Here is a 24,397-nt window from a genome sequence, read left to right as displayed (position 1 = left end):
GAGTTTGTTGAATAGCTCTGCAGTGATATGTGATCAAACAGCAGGTGCTAAATCAGCACTTTAGGTATTTTGTTTACAGCTGAACATCACTGCATATGAATGTGTGATGAGCCCAAGCTGACTTTTTTTTCTATTGGGTGCTCATGCTTAGAGGCTTTGAAACTGAAACCCCACAGATCATTTAAACTACACAGATGTGTGCTGTTGCAGTGTCTCATACTGCAGCTTGTACTACATTATATAGCTTTTTCTGGGTGTTCTCTGTCATTTTAAATAATCTTTCATTTCAATTGTGAAAGTGTCAATAAGCCATAAGTACATAATTATCTGTCTACATGGATGGTATTTTAGCTATATATATTACTCTGGAAAAGCAAATGACATGATTGGAATGATTGTATATATAGATGTGATACCTGGATTTAGGATTAAGAATTTTGCTCCAGAAAGAGTTGTAGTATTTATGACACACTTTGAAGTGGTCTGGCCATTGACTGGCAGGGGTAGGGCCATTTCCACAGTGGGAGAGCATGCGGAGCAGTGGGGCTGGTAAGGGGGGTCTGGGGGGTGTGTGGAGCTGGATCTGTCTCCGATCCCTTCTCTGATCTGCTGCCTTTTATAAACTCGTAAATCTGGGCCATTTACAATAGCCACCTCTAAGCTCTCCTAAACCTGTTTGTGGATTATGGCTGTGCACACAATTGACTTTTTTAGTACATTAGCATGGGTCATTTTGGTGGAGACCATCTACACCTGAACAGATACCTGAGTAAGATACAAAGCTTGGGAAACATTGTCCTTTGATCACTGGAAGAAATCTGGAAAAACAAATGTTTGCAAGTCTCATTTAGGAGACTACGGAGTTTTACACTGGAGTAAAAACACAATAACTGCTCTGTGTGGGAAAAGCGCTCATTGATGAGAAACACTGCATGTGTCGGGGGGTGGCACGGTCCATCCCTCTGCAGTAATTCCTGTCTGGGGGTTGGTTTGGCTGAGCACTGAGAGGGTTAATCTGGATCTGGATGGTTGGGGGAGGGGGGGGGGGTGGTGGAAGGGAGGGGTTGAAACTCCTCTGAAGCTGACGTGGTCATGCTCTGTGGGAGGAGACTCAGAGCACTGAGCAGATCCTTCTTCTGACCTTGACAAAACCAGAGAGAGAGAGAGAGAGAGAAAGGGATCAAATGTGAGAGTGGTGGGAGGGATGGAGACACCAGTGTACTGTTAGAGCTTTGACATTGCAGGTTCTTTGTACATGAAAGCTGAAGAATAGCAGTGGGAGTGCAATACCTGGCAACTGGCCAGAATGGCAGGAGCAGGGGAAGGAGGGAGATGACAGCGGTGCTGGCTTTGCACTGGCAGAAGATCAGGACACCAGCTTCGGGACACTGTGAGTACCATTCCCGTCTGTCCCTGTGCCAGAGGGCTGTGTGTGTTAGTATGTGTATTTGTGTTTGTGTGGGTTTGTATGGTAACATCTTTAGCAGACTGTTAAATGGAGACTGGTAGACTCCAGTTGGACTGCTAAAGACGCAGCTGTGGGGTGCTACCTGTAATCTGTGCTTGTGTTAGGCTGGGAGTCCACACCATTTACAGAGTTTGTCTTGACATGGTGGAAACACTGCAGAGTGCGCGAATCTCTCACATCCAGAGCTGCTGTTCACTTCAGCAGCCCACCCAGTCCCAGGCCACAGCAGTGCATTACTGGTCACCCATGTCCCTCTCCCTACAACAGGTACGCAGTCCCGAGAGGAGGGAACGTTCCGCAGTCTAGCTCTCGCCTGTGCAGAGCTGTATGTGGAATTCTCAGGTTTTCTATTAGGGGGCACTCTTAGGTTTGAGGGAAACTCTCATGGGACTGTCAAGTTTTCTATTAGCGGGCACAGTCAGGTTTGGAGGAAACTCTCATCAGACCCCCGGGTTTTCTGTTGGAGGAAACTGAGTTGCATCTCTTATGTCTCACACTAGGCTAGTATTATTTCTATAGGGGAGAGGGGCAGATTATGTATTATTATTAGCCAGTTTTGCTCTGAGCTCCAGTCTGGGAAAGTTCTGCAGTGTATACCAAGGTGATCTGGAGGTATTGTCACTAGTCATGCAGATAGAATTGAGCGTGTGACATGATGGTGGTGGAACTAGGCTAACAACCACAAGGTTGCAGGTTTGAATGCTACTACCCTCTAGCAAAGTGCCATCACAAGAGTCTCTTTGGTAAACATCTAGCTGTATATATGGTATACATATATAGTAGAGAGTACTAGTATAGTAATAGTATAGTAGCCAGAGTTTCTGCTAGGCAGAAAAGAAAGCGAAAAAAAAGACCCTGCAGTTGTTTGTTTAACAGAAATGATTAACAGTATTGCAGGTGTAGCAACCAAAGCACTAACTGGTTTCATAAGCAGTCAGCTTTGAATCACTGTAAGCTTGGATCCCAGTGTCCTTAGCACTGTACTTTAAATGCAAGTTTAATGGCACAATTAGTGATGGATACCCATAAAAAATAACATACTGAGAATACATTTTAGAGAATATGTTTGTTAGCTCAATCAATGTGTAATTTGTGTATGTTTCAATATATTTCTACTGATATATAAATGTATTTGCAACATATTCTTGGGCTGAACAATATATTTCACAATATATCACAATATATCTGACCAATGTTAAAAAATACCTGGTACTTTAACAGGCTGAATCTGGAACTTGACTGAGCATGCTGCATCATGTGGAGATGATGTCATCACCTCTTGCTTTCCTCCATCACTGCTGAATTCTTTTCCCAGTGGCTGGTATTGCTTATGCAGCATGCTGTAATAATTAAACCTGCCTTGCACGTCTCTGCTCAGAGGGGCGAACCTCATCCACCAACCACCTGCCCCAGCAGACAGAGTGGTATTGTGTCCCCTGCGCAGAGTGGGAGCTGCCGCTCATGTGATGCAATGAATTGCCTTTGTTCATAAGAGCCCAGTGTGGGGAGACTGACCGTGCTGACCTGAGATCAGCAGTTTGCCCCTCCAACCCAGCTTGGAAACCATGGTGGAGGAGGAGAAGAAACTGTATTTCTTGTGGGATTCATTTGTTTTCCGGTGTGTTGTTCTACACAGGAGAACAGGCCATTACTGGCCAATCCCCCTTATCTGTGTTTTCATTTTGAAATTCTTTCTAATAGATCACATGGGTGGCCATTGCACACTAAATGTCAGACATCATTGGCTTGCGGCTTAGTGTAAACTGCACAACAGGGATAGACAGGAACCTCAGTGTTTCAGACAGCACTGCACCATTTAGCTACCTCTCTGCTCAGTCTTTTCACTCAGAAGTTCTCTCCAATGAGCTGAGTATCATCGCTAGCTAGGTGTGACTGCACATTGTGAGTTATTTGAAAAAAGCCGAATACTGTCTATAGCTGCATGCTATCTTCAGGAAGCTGTTCCAGTGCAGCGGGAAGAGTACTTGCTGTTTGGTTTACACTTCAACCACCTCTTCTGGGACAGCTGGGGGGGTATCTTACATTCTTGCATCTGTGGCTCCAAAGGGAAGTCAGAACACCAATGTGGAACCTTGCACATCTGTGGTCAGCTACACAAACCCATCAGACGCAGATAATTCTCTATCAACCTATGGAGACTGCAATGATTCTACTATATTACGGGCTGGATGTATGGCTGGGACAGGGCCAGATGGAAGGGCGTTCTGGGACAGGGCAAACTGGCCTAATGGGATTGATCACCTCAAGCAAAGCACCCTGGGATAGCTAGGAATGCACAAAGGTAGACTTTGTAGCAAATTTAGGGGGCAATGTCATTAATTTAATAGCAAAAGAGATTGTGTATGGATCAGAGGTGGAGCTGGTGGTCTTCCACTGAAGATGTTTTAAAAGTAAGAAGGAACCATATGTGGGAACCCATGACTGCATCTGCCTGAATGGCATGTAAGATATTTATTCACAGTGTAACTGTAGAGCATTTCCATGTAGTATTGATGTATTTTTATGAGTGAAGAGCACTGTTTGATCAGGGCTTACTGTGTAGTACATGACAGCATGTCTCCTGTATCAAAGGTAACAATGCATATCACCATTAGTGAAGTCACCTCAAGTCATAAAGCTAATACCATCCAGATCGGTATGCATTTGAAAGATTGATGTCCTTTTGAAGCAAAATCCAGAATAATTCATATACAATTTGTGGTGGAATTGACAGAGACATCTGATTATTATTGCTGATGAGTCAAACTCATAAAGTGCATAAAGTACATCCTGTTTTGGAAAGCAGTATCTATTTTGTGCATATCTCATGCATAATTTTAACATGCATTTAAGTCTATGTGATCAGTTGAACACAGTCTAATTGATCATTACTGTTGTTAAGTGCTTATTCAATATTCTGCATTCTTGCTATTGATTTTTTAAATGCATTTGTGAAGCCTGAGTTCAATTGACCTGCTTACTGGAATCTATTTAAGTTTTGATTTTATCCTAAAGCAAATTCATTTCTGCCTCTCCCCATCTTCATTTACTTAATTTACTTAATTTGCCTAACATCTCTGTTTTTCTCTGAGACTTGGAACAACCTTTTGCCTGGAATTCAGAACAGCAACCCACTAAATGCTGCAAATGTTGTTCTTGGGCAATATTTCCTGTGGCTTACTGCAAAGCCACAATCATAGGAATCATAATTATCTACTAGAGAGGGTCCTAACCCGTGGCAGACCTGTGCAGTTGAAGCAATTGATCTGAAATATAATCTGTGCCATGTCTGACTGAGGCCACTCAGAAGATGCACATCCCTCAGTTTTAAGTACAGAATTTGTCATTTCCTGCACTTTAAGAGTGATGAACGGGCCATAGTCATTGTTTATGGTCCCAGTGTCAGCACTGAAGAGGTCACACTAAAGATTGCTTCACAGGGATCAATCATGCATCAGATATTCCCCAGATCACACTGATAAGAAGGTACAGAAGTTTAAGCAGGGCCTGAATTTCTTTGGGGACCCTCTGGGATGTGGCTACCTGACTCCTACCACTGATAATCTACATTCAGTGGTTTTACAGCATGCATTTGCCAATCACACCGCTGGAAACTGCATTTGGGGCTGGAGTAGGATGGCACAGAGTGCTGCCATGGTAGCTTTGCTTTCCTGGGGACTGGATTTTGGCAGCTGCACGGCAAGACCTGCAGAGCAGCAGCTATTAATGGTTTGGCAGCTAGCAGTGTTTCTCTGCAGTATTTGGTTTCTGTTGGTCCTCCAGAATTGGCTTAAGCACAGGTGTGTTACTGTCTGGCTTAAGACACTATAATATCAGATAGCCAGGCCACATTAACTGTTTGTTTGAAATTCCTGCACGGGAAGCGTGGCTCCTTTTTCAACCTCATATTGTGCTTCTGTAGCAAAAACAGGCTACCTTAGCCATAGTCACACACATTCAGCAACACATCTAGGCACAACCTACCCTGTGAAAGTGATTTGTCAGTAAATGGAGTTTTCACACTTCTGGAATGAGTTAGCATTAGCGACTGTCTTCCTTTTAAGAAATACATTTTGTGTCTTTGTGAATGTTTGGCAACAGAGATGAATCAGGTTCTGTTGACCCAGATGAGTGGCAAACCCACAGCCTGTATTTATGGCTGAGTAGCAAGTATGAGAACATGAAGGAGCTACTATCCCCTATTACCACAATGTTTCCTCAGGTCAGACTGTCCCTGTTCTCAACAGCTCAAGACAGTGTGTCTTGCAGCAATGCATTGTTGGTAAGCTGATAGCCACAGCATGGGCCTCTCTGTAAGGGAACATGAGACTCAGTTCAAAAATGATTTATACAACTTGCAGTCTCCCTCAGCCTCCTCCCCTGACCTCATTTTGAGTCTGTGGAGGAATTATTTTGATCTGTGGGAGGGAAAATAAACTAAGAAATCTGTTGTGGAAATTTTGAAGATTTATTGATCCACTTGCATTATTTCAGAAATAAGAACATTTGACCCATTTCTCTGAGCTGAGTAGTTTTTCAGTAAACTTGTGGAGACAGGTTAGGAAAATGCTGTACAGCATCTGAGGTTGCTGTGAAACAAAACAGCGTGAATTAAAGGATATGGAGTCTTTTCATGAACCAGGCAATGTGGTCTGTGGTGCAGAATGATGACTCATTCTATATGATGTGGAAACGTATGCATATTAGAGGTACAGATGCAGATCCACTCAAACCAGCGGGGGGAAAGGCGGGGGCAGGATTTGTTGATCCTAGTGGTCTTTATCTCTTAGTCTATACCTCTCCCAGTTGTAGTCACTTCCAGTCTTCATCTCACCAGTTCTGCACGGTTTCCACCACTCTTGTTCCAAGTCACTTCAGTCACAGCTCAATAGACAGTATTAGCCTCACCTAGTCTCATTCTCTCCAAATCTTAGTCAGTCACAGTCTATCTCTCAGGCTAGGCCACCCAGCTTCAGCCACCTCCAGAACTGGTCAAAGACATTTTTAGTCTCTCCCACTCTCAGTCACACCAAGTATTAGTCTACTCAGCCTTATTGTCCGGTCCCAGTCCCTTACAGCTGCCAGGGCAGGCAGAGAGGCATACAGTAAAGCAAGGGCATAGGAGAGAGTTTGATATTGGGGTGGACACAACTTGCTAAGAATTTTATGTCTGCATACGTAATCCCAGTCCTTAAAGGAGCATATATCTTGATTGAAGAATAAAACAATAGCAGGATGGCTTGAAATAAGAAGGTATGTGCATGTAAACACTGCTTAAGTGCTTTCAGGAAGAGCTGCACACCTCTGTTACTACTAAGCTCATCTGGACATAGGAGATGGGGCAGAGTTTGCCCAACATGAAGGTGTGTCACCCAACATTAGGATGTGTCTCATTAGGAGTTATATATAGCTATATATAAGAGTTAACTTATTTTCCTAGTGGAGATGGAAAGTGTATGACACTAATCCACATAACCAAATGTCACACTTTGATGTAATGAACGGTGCATGCCATCCAATCACAGCAGAAGAGTGCCAAATAAGGACTACACATAGCAGACAGGTCTTCCCTCACTGTATAGCGAGGGAAAACAGGTGCAACATTGATGAAAATCTGTGGTATTGTGTAGCAGAGCTGAAGTAAAGAGCTTGTGTGAGTCCGGCATAAAAGCCTTGGTAGCGGGTAGCAGGTAGCCGAGCAGTTGCAGCGGCTACGTCACTCCCTGGTTAAGTAGCGTTGTTGCCGACAGGCTAGGGGGTAAAAACTCGCTCGCTGACCCATGTAACATTGAATTATATGCAACGCAGCAAGATCCATCAAGATCCATACCATCTGCTGCAGAAACAGACATTTGCCAATCTGCAGCTGAGAGTAGTTAAGAATTCAATTTCAATTCAAAGCTTTATTAAGGACACATACACGGTCCATAGCACAAACAAACAAACAATACAAAGAGGAAAAGAAAAAAAAACAGACATAATCCAAAATATCATATATTTACGCATAGACTAAAACACCAATGATTCCACATACTAGAGAAGAACCGGACAGAACTCAGTTGAAATTATGCCGTTTACAGAGTCTACACATACATCTGTACATGAGACAGCAGAGCAGGTAGGCACGCCAACACTAACAAACATTTGACTTGCACTGCTCCATCATGGCACCTTAAGCAGCAGCCTCATTCCATCATTATATGCTACATTAAGTTTCTGCATACTGCTCTTTCTGTAGCACCGCCACAAATGGGCAGTATACGTAGGGGTACAATATGCTTTAAAAAGTGTAGTCTTCACAGATATTGAACACATACCAAATTTGCGAATCAACATATTAGCTTGTGCATACATCATATGACACTGTCTGTCAATGTCCCTATCATCAGACAGGTCATCAGTTATATAATGTCCTAAGTATTTAGCCTCATCACATACTTTAAGTCAGTACCAGACAGAGAGAAGTCAGGAAATGACAGTTTACTGTCCTCCCTACTCTTAACAATCATAATCATAAGAAGTCAAAGATCTGAATGGAAATCTTAGGTGAGCTGGACTGAGGGCCAAATATGAATCACCTGAGAAATACACTGAACAAAAAGGGCCCTGAACCTGGAGCTAGACCACAGCTTTTACATTCACCACTCTTTGAACACACTCACAATGTGCAGTCTTATGTTGCCTAATATGGAGAGCACAGCCAATACCAGGCCATCCAAGCTAACATTACTGCCAATCTTTCAGATGGTTTGAATATCTCACTACTTTCATTGAATATAAAATAACAATCCAGAAAATCCAAGCAAGGTCTTTCCTGGTTTTGCTGCTGCTGCTTCACATAGCCTTGGTCATCACGAATCTGTGGGGTCTCAGTGTAGAGCAGCTAAGGTGTGGATGGAGGCGGAGGCTGATCTTGAGGCAGAGTGCTGTTAAGGAAAACAGAGGTTTTTTTGTATTTACTGTGACCAGCAGCCCAGCATATGCACACATATACATACAAACACACACACACACACAAACACAAACACACACTTTTATGTTTTTATTTGTATGCACTATTGTGCATAGTCTAAGTATAGATTCTGAGATCTTGTATCCCTTGTATTAGCATGCACACAGACAGACAGACAGACACACACACACACACACACACACACACATGCACATTCACACATGCACAGATATGCACACACAAAGGTAATGTAGACTTAGTGGTAAATCCTAAAGGGCCAGAGCTTGAGATGAATGAAAGCAGTGTGTGTGAGATGGAGCTGCCTCAGTCCTGCTGTCTGAGGAGCTCTCTGCTCTCTGCGCCATATGGTGCTGCTTTACTGAAATCCTCGAGTGACGTCACCACTGAGTTATGAATTCACTGATTGGCCAGGAGGCTTGGGGGATTACATTAGCTAAAGGTTCCAATGAGGAGAAAACAGCAGAGGCTGTTGTGAAATAGTTGTTTGTTTCAGGACCAGAGTGAGCAGTCTGTTACTGCTGGATCCCTCTTCTTTAATTGTACCTTTGCTCCCTGTTTCTCTGCCACTCAAAGGCCAAAAGGTCAGATGGGGACAGGACTCTGACAAATGAGCTGTGAGGATCACAGAGAGGGGAGGGCTTTTCCTGTTTGGGAGAGATGCAGTGTATTGCACCTGTTTCTTCATTAAATATATATTTAACACCAACTTAGCTCTGGGCTAATGAATGATCCTCGCAGGATCCTTGTGTTGCTACAGCATTACTGAAATGTTGTGAAAAGGTTACGTGTCAGCACAGTCCTTTTTGCGGTGTCAGCAAAGTAATGAAGTTCATGTCAGGTTTCTGAGTTGATAACAAGAGTTCTGGAGTGTTCGACCCCTACCATTTGACTGGGGTCAGTTTCTGGCCTGCACGCTGCTTTGTTTTTCAGTGTTGGCTGGAGGCCTCTTGCAGTAACAGCTGCCTGGAGGTGAAACTTCATTTGGCTGAGGACCCTTTAAGATACTAAATATGTACAGCTGGCACCAGCATCTGGCCCAATTTAACCGCTAACAGTCAGATATCTCCTGTGTTCAGTATGGTTCATATTCTTATTCCGAGGCCCTACACATTTTCTCAGGGTAAACTGATATTTAAGGCCTTATTTCTGAGAAGCCATAGAAATGTTTGTGTTGTTTAACTTGCACTTGAAACAGACCATTTAGCCAGCCATTCAGTTGAAGGCGTTTCAGTGGAATCTCCTACTGGTAAATACTGTGGAATTTCAGCAGCCCGGAATGCAAGGCAGAGACAAGATGGCATTACATCATGCAGTGGATGGTGGTTGAGAAAATATCATCAAGATGACAGAGGATGTGTTCTGTTAAAAACCCGCTGTCAGTCAGTGACAGATTGTTCCAAAATAGCATCCAATAATCACTGTCTCTTCAAAGGAGATACTGTTTATGACATGTGAAATGTCAGACAAATTTGGTGATCATTGATCGCTGTTTTGGGACATTGAGCCACGTTAAACTTTTTCCTTATAATGGACGTCAGTGGAGAGGAAAGCACTTAACGTGAGATAACGACCATACTCCTAGGATTTCGGTTTTGATTTTTTTGACAGGTGGAAGTGTTTCTGACAAATGTGCAAGACAAATTGTGGTGGTGATCACTGATCGCAGTTTTGGAACATTATGCCACATTAAGCGTTTTAGAATGTCCCGGCTTTTGTATGCTTTCAGGCTTTGCTTTGTGTATTTCCCTGGCGTCGAAATCAGGTAGGCTACATATAAATGTCAGGAAACACGTCAGTGCATAACCTCTATTATAGGCTATATGGAGATGCAAGACAGATCCAAGGGGAAACTTACGGAGACGGAAGGGCAGAACGGAGAGAAATGCGGATTACAATGAGGTGTGTTATTTCTCATGGACCAATATTAAATACCGCGGCTCCGTCAGCAGTGACGGCGATGGGAATAAAACAACACAGCCGGCGATCGCCTAGTTTGGGACTCGAACAGAGGGCGTCATTTTTTTCTGTTTGTACACTTAGACAAGGATACTAGACAGCAAATAAAGTTTTCTGTAACTTTATTGTGTCTCTGCTCATTCAAAATAAATATCCCGGCGAGAAACTTAGCTAGAGGTCGGTCGAAACCATTTGCCTACGCCCTCAGTCTGACTATTTATTTTTTCGCGGCAATCAACACACACAAACTTTATTCAAAATATTAAACTAAACAACAAAAATGCATGTTCAGTCAAGCAGGTTGGGCCCAAGGTGGGCCCCTTTGTTACTGGGCGGAACCGTGGGCCCGGGGCAGCCGCACCCTCTGCCCCCTTCTCGCTCCGCTACTGGTCACACATGAGTGAGCACAACCAATGGTGGACCAGTGCTGAAGTTCATTCAGAAACAGGATACTAGCAGGCCATCCTGTTATCACAGGGAAGCTAAGTCATTACTGCTTACCATAAGAGAGCATCAGCAGTAATTAGAAATGCTTTAGACATCTTGTAGTAATTTCCTTTATTATTGTGCTTGACACCTACATTCCTAGGTGTCAGGTGTCTGTTTGCTAATAAACCACATTCTCTCTGTTTGAGGCTTGTAAATGAAATGACATGGCTTGATGAATCTTGGCTCAGGAAATCTATGTGAAATGCAGAAAAGAGCTGCACAATAATACCTTTGCAGCTCCAGACTTTATAATAGCACTTTGACACCTGTTACTCTCTTTGAATAAATTGATCAAGAATAGTACAAGACATTCTTGAATTGTTAAATTGATCGAATTGTGAAATTATGACATGAGCTGTCAAATGCATTTAAATATGTGGCACTCCCTACTCAGAAAGATCAATAGATGTGTATCAGTACATTTAGGGATGTGTTTGTTTACACTAGTGAGTGGCTGTATTTTAATGAACTTCTCATTGTATAGCCTGGTATAGCATCCCTCCAGAGCCACCAGACATGCACACTCTTTACAGATAGATATGAGCAGTTAAAATCAATAACACCAACCATGTGCTTCAAGGTCTGAATAAGAAAAGGTGCGTGACACCCCAGAAAAACACACACAAGCTTGTGAAATGAGGCTCATGTTCTTCAGGAACTGAAGCTGCACAGATAGACAAGCATTTGCTACATCTCGTCTGTGCACAGTGTCAAAGGGCGCTGTCTGGTTGTGTGGTTAAGTATTAATGATCCGAATGCTGAGTGCTCGCTGCTTGTCTGTGTGCTACAAAACTAACTCTTACTCACCGGATATAGGATGTTTGTTGTGGACATTCATAGTGTAATAAAGCAGACACCTTTTGTTTATGTTGCACAGTAACATGCAGGGCAAACTATGTCCTACTTGTCTGAGAGGTACAGCAACATGCTAGGCTGACTGAATCCTGCTTGTTTGAGAGGTACAGTAACATGCACGGCTAACTGAATCCTGTTTGTTTGTGTGTGCAGCAGCAGGGTTGATCCATTTGTGGACCCCACGCTTTTGATAAGTCAGCAGTGGTGAAACTTGCATGGTTCAGTGTCAGATTTCACCTGCAGTGTCACCTTCAGTGTAGACATCACCTGTGCTGGGGTGAAGGAGGACTGCTGCTATCCCATAAACAGCCTAATCTGGGTGATACCGGATTAGGGCAAAATCAACACTCTAAATTCCCCATGTTGAATCTGAGTGAACATTAAGAGCATGACCACTGCCTGAGGTCAGACCATTAAGACTGGATTAGGCTTGGAGGAAAAGAGTTTGAAATGACAATTAAAGCAATGAAACTGATGTAGCTACCATGGCCGTAACCAGGGTTTGAAACATCGTGAGGTCAGGGGGGTTACTGTTTAGGTTTTGTCAATGTTGTTGTCTGGAGGGGTTTAGGTTTTGTCAAAATTATACATATAAACATTACATACATAGAAAGACACCTGTTGCTATTTACAAGAAACAAATTTTATCTGTGTTTTAATTGTAAGGTACACTAACGTCATTATACACTTATAATCACTTCCAAATTTGTCGCTGAAATGTTTCATAGGCCTACTATTATTGATACTATCACCTACATAAGCTGTTTTTTAATCAATGCCGTTGTGAAACTGAGGGGGCAGTTTCACCCGTACTAGGTTCAGGCTACTTTGCTGTCACAGTGGGGTGTCGGTCAGGACACAGGAGTCAGGTTCCGGGTTCAGGTGTTTATTGGGGATTTTGAATGGATGGAGGCGAGGGTTTGTGGTGTATGTGTGTGTGGTTCCCTGCAAAGAGTAAGCAGGGAGAATGATAAGTACTGTTGGGTCCATTGAATGTAAAAATATACATACAGGCATTGAGGCATACAGACTTAAACTGCAGGAATGGCTATGAAAACATTTATACATTAAGGACACACTATCTTAATTAACATGCACACCCCTCTCTCTCTACAGGCAATTATATTACAACCAGTTGAACTTAGGCATACTACTTACTTTGGCACAGACGCACACAACAACAGCACAATGTTTGGTCCCCAAAGGCTTGGTCTCCCCAGTTCTTCACCTCCCAGATATTGTTGTGGTACTGAGGTGGGGGAGGTCACTACCACCTTTATCTTGTCCCGTATCCCCGGCCCTATTGAGGCCCTGATTGGTGGCCAAAGGATACGGGCAGGTCCGAGGGCAAATGGTGACCTGGGGGCCGTCCTTGGGGGTGCGCCTGTGCCTCGAGTTCCCTGTGGGGGTCCTGCTGATAAGGGGAGCAGCAGGACCGGTTTGGCCAGGTTTCAACTGAGTCGTAAACAAGTGCCTGTGAGAGGTGGGGGTGGTGCGCAAACAAAGACAAAGACAAAGACAGAAACATTCACATGTGGCCCTTTTCTACACGTTGTGTGAAACTTTAGCTAGCTTGCTAATATGAAGGAAATAGCCTAGTCTTCATCATGGCCAGAGTACGCATATTTAACATGTTTCATACAATTTTCTTTACTCCAGACTCTGTACCAGGTTACTGTTTTGTACGTTTATTACAGATAATGGCATAACGATCATTACTTTGTCTTACCGAATGGTATGCTGCTGCCAACGTGTGTAAATTCCAATTGTTGCTGTCAGTGGAAGTGCTGATGATGCAAGGGGCTAAGCTCACACCCTCTCTCACAACCCTCACACACAGCGGACACTAAATAACAATTTTAAACTGAATCAAGCATGCACTCGTCTCAGAGGAGAAGTTCTCTATCACTGATTTTTTAATCCAGTATTTAGCTTCAAATTTTATTTTTAGCTCTAAAAAAAATATAGAGGTCCAGACCTTGGTGACCTCATAGCTGCTTACAGGCATGGTAGCTACCACCCCAAGGCTGATATTTTCTAAACTGTACCAGTGTTTGATAGCGCTGTCCCACAGCAACCAGTCTTTTTTTCTCTGGAATTGGTGTGTCTGATTTGTAGTTTGGATTTTGCACGCTGTATAAGTGTGTAATGTTATCCCTGTTTAACTTCAATGGGATAGTCATTTCAGGGCTCTGTATGTTCACGCACAGAGGCAGGAGCAAGTGGTAAGTCCCTTTCATAAGAGGAATTCCGGGGAGTTTAGGCCTTCAGTTTTTCTGCAGTCATTTTACTAGCGGAGACAAGAGACAAATACAACTGAATATGGGTGAAGGAAAAACACAATCAGAGAGAGATTGAGTCTGCGACAACATCTGGAATCTCATCTGGTGTCCAAGTGGCCTATTAGGAGCATGCTCACTTCCTGTGTTCTATGCTGTGTTGGCTGAGTCTGAGGAGGTAACTGAAAGTGCAGAAAAGGCATTCTGACTACTTAAGATGGCAGCAAGTTTGCTTCCAACCTTCTTTGCTATTGACTTAATGCACAGTGAGAGTGACTGGATGGAGGACTGTGCTGCTGCATGCTGTCTTGTTCTCTGCCTGCATATGCTGTGCACTGAGTTGTGGTACAGATGCACGCTGGAGGAGGTGTGGCCTCCAGTGGTCTGCACTGTGTCCCACTGGTGTCTTGGAGTGGTGTTTTCACTGTGTTGGTTGTCGACCATGCTGAGAGCAGGATCTGTGCACAGGATGTGGCAGGAAGATCGGGTTAGCATAGCAACTGATTATGTTTGAATCCATGAAGGTGGGAGGAGGGGTGGTGGCAAGAACTGGAACAGACTAAACTGCCAGTTTATGATTAAACCACTGAAAGAAAATAAGAACATGTTATGACGAGAACAGGCCATTCGGCCCAACTAAACTCGCCATTTCTTAATTAAAGAGTATCCAAAACTGCATCAAGTCTAGACTTGAACACAGCAAGGGTCTCTGCCTCAACTACATGACCTGGCAACCTATTCCATGTATTGATAACTCTTTGTGTAAAATAATATTTCCTTACATCAGTGCGGAACTTACTCTTAACTAGTTTCCATTTATGTCCTCTTGTTTTACAGACTGAACTCACCCTAAAGAATCTATTATAGTTAACCTTATTGATTCCTTTTATAAATTCAAATACCTCAATTAAATCACCCCTAAGCCTCCTCTCGCTTAATCTAAATAGGTTAAGTAACTTGAGTCTTTCCTCATAGCATTTGTATTTCATGCCAGGAACTAATTTAGTTGCCCTTCTTTGAACCTTTTCTAAAGCTTCGGTATCTTTTTTATAGTGCGGTGCCCAGAACTGCACACAGTATTCCAGGTGCGGTCTGACTAAGGCATTCTATAATTTCAATATAACCTCTTTAGATTTATACTCAATGCTTTTGGCTATATATCCCAGCATCCTGTTGGCCTTTTTTACTGCTACAGCACACTGCCTAGATCCTGTTAAGCTTGGGTCAACCATTACTCCCAAGTCCTTTTCAAATTGAGCACATTCTAGTTTTTTTCCACCCATGACGTAGTCTTGTTTAAGATTCTTATTTCCCACATGCAAGACTTTACATTTATCTAAATTGAATGTCATCTGCCAGGTATCTGCCCACTTTTGGATGCTGTTTAGGTCTTCCTGTATTACCTTAGTTGATTCTATACTGTTGGCTAGACCCCCTAGTTTTGTATCATCTGCAAATTTTACTATATTACTACTAACCTCTGCATCAAGATCTAAAAATGTATACACACAAGTGCCATTCAGTCAAAAATCTGTCCCCAGTCCCAAATCTGAATATTTCTAAGAATGCAAATAGCATGGGTAACCCCAACAGACATGACATCATAATGGCTGTCCAGAGATTCCCCGTCTGGGGGAATGGAAGGTCCCCATAAATCTTAATATCATCCTAACATCGTGTGCCAGCTTGGCCGTGATGGATTACCAGTATGGGAACGCATTAAGGGAAGAGACCTGATTGGTCACAGCACAGAGACAGCCCTTTAGCCTGTTAAAGTTAGATGTGGCCCTGCTTGCTGTCAGAGCAATGGGGCTCATTCATGCTGGTCAATAGCCTCATGGCTTGCTGGCTTCTGGTGCAATTAGGATTGGTAATGAGGCGGTTGAGAAATGAGGCAGTTGTGTGTTGAACGTGTGCAGTTAAGCGTAGTGTTGACTGTAATCGAACAACATGTAGAGGTTAGAGTTCATTTCTTCATGAGGGATAAACGTGTTTCTCACAGATTTATTGCTTTAATGATGGGATTTGCGGGGGGCATCAGTCATTCTCGAACACGTCTGCACCCTAGACTATGATAAACCTGACATAATTTTGGGGAACCATCCCAAGTGTTGGGCATGTCATGTTGACACGTCAGTTCCTTGGACAGGCAGCAGAATCTACAAGAATCCTCTCTGCTCCCCAGATCTCCATGAGTGAGAGTCTTGCGGGAAGACCTTTGTCTTGCGAGACCATTCCCAGACCGCTTGTGCTGTGTCAGCTCCACTGTGGCCCTCATGAGAAGTTTTCAAATATAACAAATATAACAAACAAATATAGCAGCAAGTGAAACCACAGGCCTACAAGCATTGTGTGCTTAAACAGCAGGCCCAGGGGGTAGGAACATCTCATTGTGCTGGTAAATACAGACTGTGAGTTGAAAAAGACAGCATGAGATCCTGCAGAGGGTTTGGGTAGGTTGCTTGAGGAGGAATGAAATGAGCACAAGGAAAGAAAAATTAACAGTTTAAAGAATACATCTTCACACACCACTCCCAAAGGCATGAGGCAGCTGCAAGATCCTATTGTATTAATGTGTTAATAGCCTGACAATTTTTAAAATATTGTGATGTAGTGAAAGCAATTTGTGTGGGTATTCACACAATGGGTTCTGGGGGGGGGGGGGGGGGGTTTCTGTTGAAGGGTGTCAGATTTGCATTCTACTTTCTAGCCCAGAGTGGAAATTCTTTGGCTGTCATATTCAGAGTTGCTTTGCATTGTTAACCTTTTCCTTCCTGATATGATGGCCAAGCATGCACTGTAACCTGGTACCCCGATGACCACGCCAATGCTGTTACCTGTTTAAAGTGTTCAGAATGCAGATTGCTAGAGAGATGGTCACCCTTCATCAGCTCCTAAACCCTAGCTTCTCTGTCACCTTGCGCTCGTAGACTAATGTCCATTGCTTAAGTCACAGCCAAGAGGCCCTTTGTTGGCCTGACAGCAAGCGTACATGTAGTTCTGTGAATGTAGTCCACGCTTTAGATATATCTTTGTTTGAGCAAATTAATTTCACAATCAATCTAATTGCTTCTGTTGATTTTAGAAGAATTACAGATGCACCTGTATTATATGCAATCATTCTATGGTTCAGCAACTCTTTCTAAAGACTGAATATATGTTCAGTATAATAGCACTTAGATATGTTTACTAGATTTTTTGGCTCTGTGTGTTCTGCAAAGTCTGGGCATCCCTCCTTTGTGTTTGCATGAGTTGGATGAGTGAGTTTAGATAGCAAGAGGAGTAGTGAGTGTGTGTGTGTGTTTTAGTGTGTGTGTGTGTGTGTGTGTGTGTGTGTGTGTGTGTGTGCACATGTGTGTGTATGTGTGTGTGTGTGTGTGTTTCTGTGTGTGCGTACTGAGTATGTGTGTGTGTCTGTGTGTGTGCTTCCTGTCCAGCTGGCTGCAGTCTCTCTGTGCTTGGTGGCCCATGACTGGCCGCTGATAACAAAGCTGTTGTCATCATCACCACTCCTTTATGAGGTCACCATCAGCCAATAAATCTGTTCTGCTCTGCCTGCATGACCATACTCATCGATGGCCTTCTCCATTGGTGACAGCATGTAAGTGCAGCCTTGCTGGGAACCGGCTGGGCCTGGCTCACATGGCTCTGGCCTCCCAGCAGTCCCCACCTTCTAAAAACATGTCTGCTGTCACACACAGCATCCACATACACACAGTGACTGTGAGCACTCAGCACAAAGCAGCCCTGACCTCTCTGAGGCTGCATCCGAATACTCATACTTCCATATTATATAGTACGCAAAAAGCATGTTACAATCCGTAGGGTGTCCAAATACTTAGTAGGCATTTAACAGTAGTCGAACGGTACCCAGATGACCTACTACATCTGAAGTATGCAAACGTACTACACTACGCTATCCCATAAGTCAGCTGGAGCCCGAATAACCGAAGAAGAAGAATTCCCCGGGAAAAAAGATAAAGAAGGTGGCGGTGTAGTCAACTTGGTTAAGCTAACAAATCAATTGGCTTGTTACGTAACGTTAGCTTTTCGTTTTACCTCAGGTTAACAGACTGATTTTTAAAAGATGTAAATATTTAAACATCCAGGTCAAAGGACAAGTAAAATAGCGGCAGAGTACGTCCAAATTGTATCCTTACTATTTGCTCGCATACTCATTAGTACATACTGCAGTAACGGTCGGGTAGTACGTTCTTAACCTAAGTTAGTGCATACTGAGTATTCAGATGCAGCCTGAGAGTTTGGAAGCAGAGGGCAGGTGTAAGGGGGGTGGTGGCTCTGCTGAAATCTTCTAAAATCTGCTGTGCATCCCTCATATCCCGCATGGTAGCCTAGATCCCAAGCTTCTGAACTTTCTGCTGTTTGGCCCAAATGAGACCACCCCCTCCATGTACAAAGATACAGCTTTGGGTATGAGGACAGGCTGAGTGCTGACACAGAAACCAGAGAGCCGAGGCTGAGTCCTTGGAAGCGCATGCATACTCATGTACCCTGATTTGCCAGCTCAGCCCAGCGGGACCACTGTTACTGGATGGGAGGGGTTCCATTGCATGTTCCCAAGCAGTACTTGTGATCTGCTCACACATACCTCTCAGCCGTTGCACTGCTCTCGGTTTCTCATGAAGCTCATTTGCTCAGTAAATTGGTGCTTTTCTTGGTCACTGATGCTAATTTATATCAGGAGGTCACGGTGGCACGGTGAGCAGTGATAGTCAGGTGGTCTGTGTGCCTTTGCCCAGTGGTCAAGGCCCTCTGTGAAGGGAGCCTTGTGTTTACAGGACATTCTGTGTGCATTAGTGCAGGAACCTCCTGGTTGGCGTTCACTGCTCACATATGTCTAGTGTTCTGCCACCTCTCCGGCTGAGCATCTTGGGTGTTGGAAGTGATCTAAGCACTGCTCCTCTGGAAAATTCTGCACACATGGAATGCAAATCTTGATGTCTCACTGAGCCAAGTCCAGGCTTCAGGATGATGGTCCTTAAAATGGGTGCGCCTGGACAGGAAATGGCTCCCATCCTGACAGGCTGGAGCAGAGCAGGGTATAGTTGATGGCTGCCTCACCACACTACTGACCTTTATATGCTTCTGCAGCTGCAGGGATGACCTGGGATCAGTGGCCACTGGCACCTTCAGTTTTTAATCCTCTGTTATTGCATTGACTAATGGCTATAGAGGACAAAAGACATTATGATGTTTTCCTAAAATTAGGGCTTGAAATTAGTTTTGGCGTGCCTCTATCTGTTTGCCACAGTGAAATGCATAACATTTCCAGATAGTGTGTTTCCTGAAAGCTCCTCACCTTCAGTCCCAGGTGGGGCCTGTAGGAGTTTTCATGGGAAAAGGACGTGTTACACAGGATATGGAAGACTCAGCTGCCATAATCTGAGGCCTACCTCTGAGAGGTGTCATGGAATCTCACCTTCTAGAAAGAAACACCAGTGATGAGACAGAGTCAGAGTGCAATGAGACGATTCCATGTTTATTCTAAAAGCTCTCAAGAGAAAAGTCATCGAACAACTCACATAGAGAAGTCAGAGCAATTCCAACCTTCATTAGAGTACATCACTTATTATGCTGTGATAAGGCGTGCAACTTCAAAATAGGTGCATACTTCATTTCCAGGCAGTATTCAGGCAGAGAAGTAATAATTGTGTTTTGAAACAATCAGTGGTTAGCATTTAAGTAGAAATGGAGAACTCCCTTAAAACATTCTTTTAAACTTGCACCAGGTGAAATCATATCTATTGCTGACCGAGCATGACCTGTGTGCTCCCACACAGGCCAGAAACCAGTCAAGACAGCAGAAAACAAAAAAATCTCCTCTGCCCAGGAAAAGATACAACATCATTCATTTCATCAGAGTACACAGAGTTTTAAGAATAACATATTTGCGCATATCTTTTATACATGCAGGTACAAACAAAGAGTACAAAATGATCAGGCAGAAGATGCTCAATTCAATTTAATTTTATTTGTATAGCGCTTTTTACAACACAAGTTGTCACAAAGCAGCTTTACGTCGTTCCCAGGCCTGAGACCCCCTGAGAGCAAGCCTAAGGCAATGGTGGCAAGGAAAAACTCCCCAATTAACAGGAAGAAACCTTGAGCAGAACCCGGTCAGACGGGGAGCCCACCTGCTTCTGGCCGGCACTGGGCAAATAGAATTAGAGAGAATACTTAAAGTTGTACTTTTGAGTTTAATAGACAGTAGTAATTATAAAATGTATCCTATAATGTCCAGTTCTTGGCACCAGTTGGCTTGATGGGCAGGGCAGTAGTAGCAAGGACTGGAATTCGGGATGTGACGTTTAGGTTACAGCTCCAGGCAGGAGCCCGGAGCAGGGATAGGAAACAAATAGAAAACAGTGATTAGTGGATGTTAATTGCAGGAATGGAAACATAAAGGCATAAAGGCAAGGGGAGGAACAGAGGGGGGAAGAGGGATGCATGTTTGTAATAAGGAAAAATCCTGGCAGATTAAACTCCTGGCTAGCTTTGATCTTGTATAAATTGCGGATGTGTGCCTCTAATTCTGCTATCTTCTCCGCCAACCTAGCATTTAACTCACATTGTGCACAGGTAAAATTAGCGCTACTGGCGGAGAAGGAGTAACTATACATATTACACACAATGCAGGGGAGACAGTGAGAGGGAGGAGAGCTGAGAAAAGGCGAGACAGAAGAATTGGTTGAAGTATCGGTAGAAGCCATTATCTCAGAGATTACTTGCATCTGTATTTTCCTTCTTTAGATAAGTGTTGTAGTTCTTGTAATTTTCTGTTTTGTTGTAACTTTTCTTTTTTATAAGGTGTTGGAAACTGCAAAAACTCTGAGTTTGGGTCCTGGCTGGGTCCTAGCTGATCGGTGTCTGTGTCTGGCTTCTGTGTCTCAGCTCTCAGAGGGGCAGCAGATTCAGATAATACAGGGATAGCAACAGATACAGAGATTCACTGTTTTACCCTGGAATATTTTGCCCTAATCCCTGCCTTTATTGCCACTGTGTCTGTTATTTGAGATGCTGCTTGCCTGTGTGGGAGCATTCCAGGATGCTGGCAGCCGCGTCGCTGATCTGACCCCTGAGTGTCAATCATTCACTCAAGCACAGTAATGAAAAAAATTGTGCTAAACCTTAAAGACATACAGCTGCAGCACAATGGTTCAGAGAGTGTTTTCACTCTTTCACTCTTCAGAGAGGGGACATGTCTTGGCCTCTGGGAGGCAGATACAGACATTCCACCAAATAATACTTAACATTCTCACAACGCTGCCTTTGTGTTGCAGTAACATTATTGCCTGGCAAAAACAACAAAGCCGCACATTGAGAATGTTCTGTGTTTTCTGAGATGAGTTGACCTTGTCTTGACCGTGAAAGACAATGACTTTGTGACATCACGTAGAGAAAAGGACATCTGTCTTTCTCCCTCAGACTGGAGGCTTACACTGGCTGCCCTTTTTAAAAGGCTGCCACACAGAGTCTCTCCATTCCAAATGGATGGTAAAACAGGCAAAGTGTTCCCATTCAGCAGGTTCCACCTCAGGAGCTGCTTCTATGAGTTTTCCCTTCCAGTTTCACAGAGGAAGCATCTGCCTCTGGCCACCACATTTGAGCAATCACCATCACCTCTGCCATCAGCTCTTGCCAGTTTCCTGTCGGCTTACCATTATGTAATCACATCACTCACACAGTCCAGCTCCAGGTGTGTGGTGGGCTGCTGCAGGTGCAGATCACTTCTACCTTTATTATTGGCATTCCCAAATAAAATCAGTGCCTGACGACAGTGCTTTGGCCTGAATAAAATAAGAACACCATCTCATGCAAGAAATGCGCAACCATGATCTTACTGTGATGCTGTGTGCATCTGAACCTGCCAGCACAGTCTGTTTTCAGTGCTTCACACACAGTTAATGCAGATGCTGGGACATTACTGGTGCTAAACTGATACTAGCAAGCAATGTTCTCAGTATTGGAGTTTAGTATTAATAATTTTAAATTGATAGTGTAAAAGTGAATGATAACTGCCAGATTCAGATAACTGCCAGATTCAGATTTCATACATCATGTAGGGACTGTGTGTGTTTTCTATCCCGTTATGTGTTTATCCTGATATGAGCATGTAGCACAGCTGAAATGAGTAGGTTGTGTGAGTCCTGCATAAAGCCAGCAGGGTAGTAGCAGGTAGTGAAGCAGAGTGGTTACGTAACTCCCTGAGACTTGGTTAGGTAGTGTTGTTGCTGATAGGCTAGGGGAAAATTGCCTTTAGCTCAACTGGTAATGATGCTGGCCTTAAGGGTTGAGCTGAGCAGCAAGAACCTAGGATCGAAACTCGCTCAATGACCCATGTAACATCCAGTCAAATGCACAATTCAGACTATACCCATTACATGGGTGATGTGACTCAGATATTGGCTAAAGGTTCAGAGGCTGCCAGAGGTTGCTGCTGTGAGTGAAAGTAGGATGGGTGAGTGAAGTAGAGCTGAAATGAGTTGGCTGTGTGAGCCCTGTGTAAAGCCAGCAGGTTAGCGGGTAGCAGGTAGCACAGCAGCTTCAGCGGTTACGTCACTCCCTGAGACTTGGTTATCTAGTGTTACATCTGCTAGAGTTAGGGGAAAATTGCCTTTAGCTCAACTGGTTACAACACTTGCTGTAAGGGTTGAGCTGAGCAGCAAGAACCTCGGATCGAAACTTGCTCGCTCGCTGACCCACATAACATCTAGTAAAACGACACAACGCAGACTACACCTGATACACACACAGTGCTGAAATGGGACCATGCATACCCTGAATAGCATAGTTGTATTTTTCCACTAAGATTTTCACAGGAGTGAAAATGCTCCACTTATCCGTGCATTGAAATTCCTCCTCACTGTTATGTTATTTGGGGCATAAAGGTGAAGCTCTGTCTGCTGCATTTGTGTAGCCCTCATCCCGTCACAGTACAGAGTATCAACACAAATCAGTCAGACACTTGTTGCCTCCCCACCAGCCCCGCCCCCACTCCTGCAGATTCCATTCCTATTGTGTCCTCACAGGCACAAGGGCAGCCCAAGGGGGTGGGAGAGGGCGGAGGGGAAGGGGAATCTCTCTTTTCCCTTAAGGCGGGGCCTGTCCTGTGTGCCTCTGTGCTGCACTTGGCTACCAAATCACAAGAGAATCCCTCCTGGTAGCCATGGCAATGCACGCTGGTCCAGACTTCTGTGAGAGACGCGTGGGGTAGACACCCCAGACACAAGGACACCTAGAGCTTAGTGCCATGCTCCATGTCATCCATACATGAGTATAGACCCTACACACAGCAGGGACAACATTCCGGCACTCTGTAATGACTCCTGTAGTGCCCCAGATCTCCATGATCCATTGTAGGTGTTCTTTGTAAGCTCTTTGTAAGCTCTGTTCTTTGTCTGTGAAGTCATTAGGACCTTTTGCTGTGTGTACTTGAACTCCTTAACACAGTGAAGACCTTTCTAAGGGAATGCATTGCATCTCGGCATTATGTCACAGAGGAGAAGTGCCACATGTGGCCACAAAGCCGGGTGCTGTTTGGGCACATGATATCTGTTGTCCTCAGAGCATTTTACATTACGGAGCACTCCCATAACCTGCTGTGACAGCTTCCTTGCTGTTGAGCAGAAGGGAGTCAGTTACCACTCCTCTGGGGTGCTCTTAATTAGCAAACCCCATCTTCCACATTCAGGTCAATCTGGCACAATGAGAGGGATCCCATCAGAAATGCCTTTGTTATGGGATGTGAGGGAGGAAAATGCCCTCAATGGCCTCGCCTTAACAATCATTTGCCATTTCGCAGAACATGCAGACAGGCCCTCATAAGCAACATGATTGTGAACACATGAGAGCAGGTGTTGTGCATCTGCTGGTGTCAGTGCAAGGACAATCACAACTCCTTATATAAGATTACAGTAACCAGATAATCACTGTTAGACAAGATGTGAGTGGCCATTTGATCATTCTGTAAAAACAGACTGACATAGCACATCCTGTATTTAGATTACAGAAACTGAAATGACACAATTTCCCGTGTAATCTCTGCCAAATGAGAACACATTTCAAGACTGCATATTCAGAGTATATGCTCACAGGTGACAAGGGTTTAGTATTCTTAGTACTATACTTGGTACTACCCCAAACATTGTTGCCCTTGCAAAGCTTTTCATCAGTTCTTAACTATATCTGATGGTTGCCAAGGAAACAGTATATCGCAAATCTATACAACACTTGCTGGTTTTCAGGGTGCAGTACAAAAAATAAGCTTTAAAATAGGGGCACAATGGACAGAGCTTTGCTATACCACACCATATTATAATATTATTGCAGCTGTTAACAATAAAATAGTCTGAAAAA

General features: G+C 43.8%; 1 protein-coding gene across 3 annotated transcripts in view; it reads left to right on the top strand.

The window, feature by feature from the left end:
• Positions 1–1,146: 1,146 nt before the first annotated feature.
• The window catches only part of mical3a (microtubule associated monooxygenase, calponin and LIM domain containing 3a), a 121,718-nt gene continuing 98,467 nt past the window's right edge, over positions 1,147–24,397 (top strand). For all 3 annotated transcript variants that reach the window (XM_036520562.1, XM_036520560.1, XM_036520574.1), the window contains exon 1: positions 1,147–1,390. The gene's annotated coding sequence lies outside the window, so the exon portion shown is untranslated. The remainder of the gene's footprint in view (positions 1,391–24,397) is intronic.

The sequence above is a fragment of the Megalops cyprinoides genome, unplaced genomic scaffold, assembly GCF_013368585.1.
Source record: "Megalops cyprinoides isolate fMegCyp1 unplaced genomic scaffold, fMegCyp1.pri scaffold_27_arrow_ctg1, whole genome shotgun sequence".
Lineage (NCBI taxonomy): Eukaryota > Metazoa > Chordata > Actinopteri > Elopiformes > Megalopidae > Megalops > Megalops cyprinoides.
Note: the sequence above shows the minus strand (reverse complement) of the source record. Positions and strands in the feature narration are given on the sequence as shown.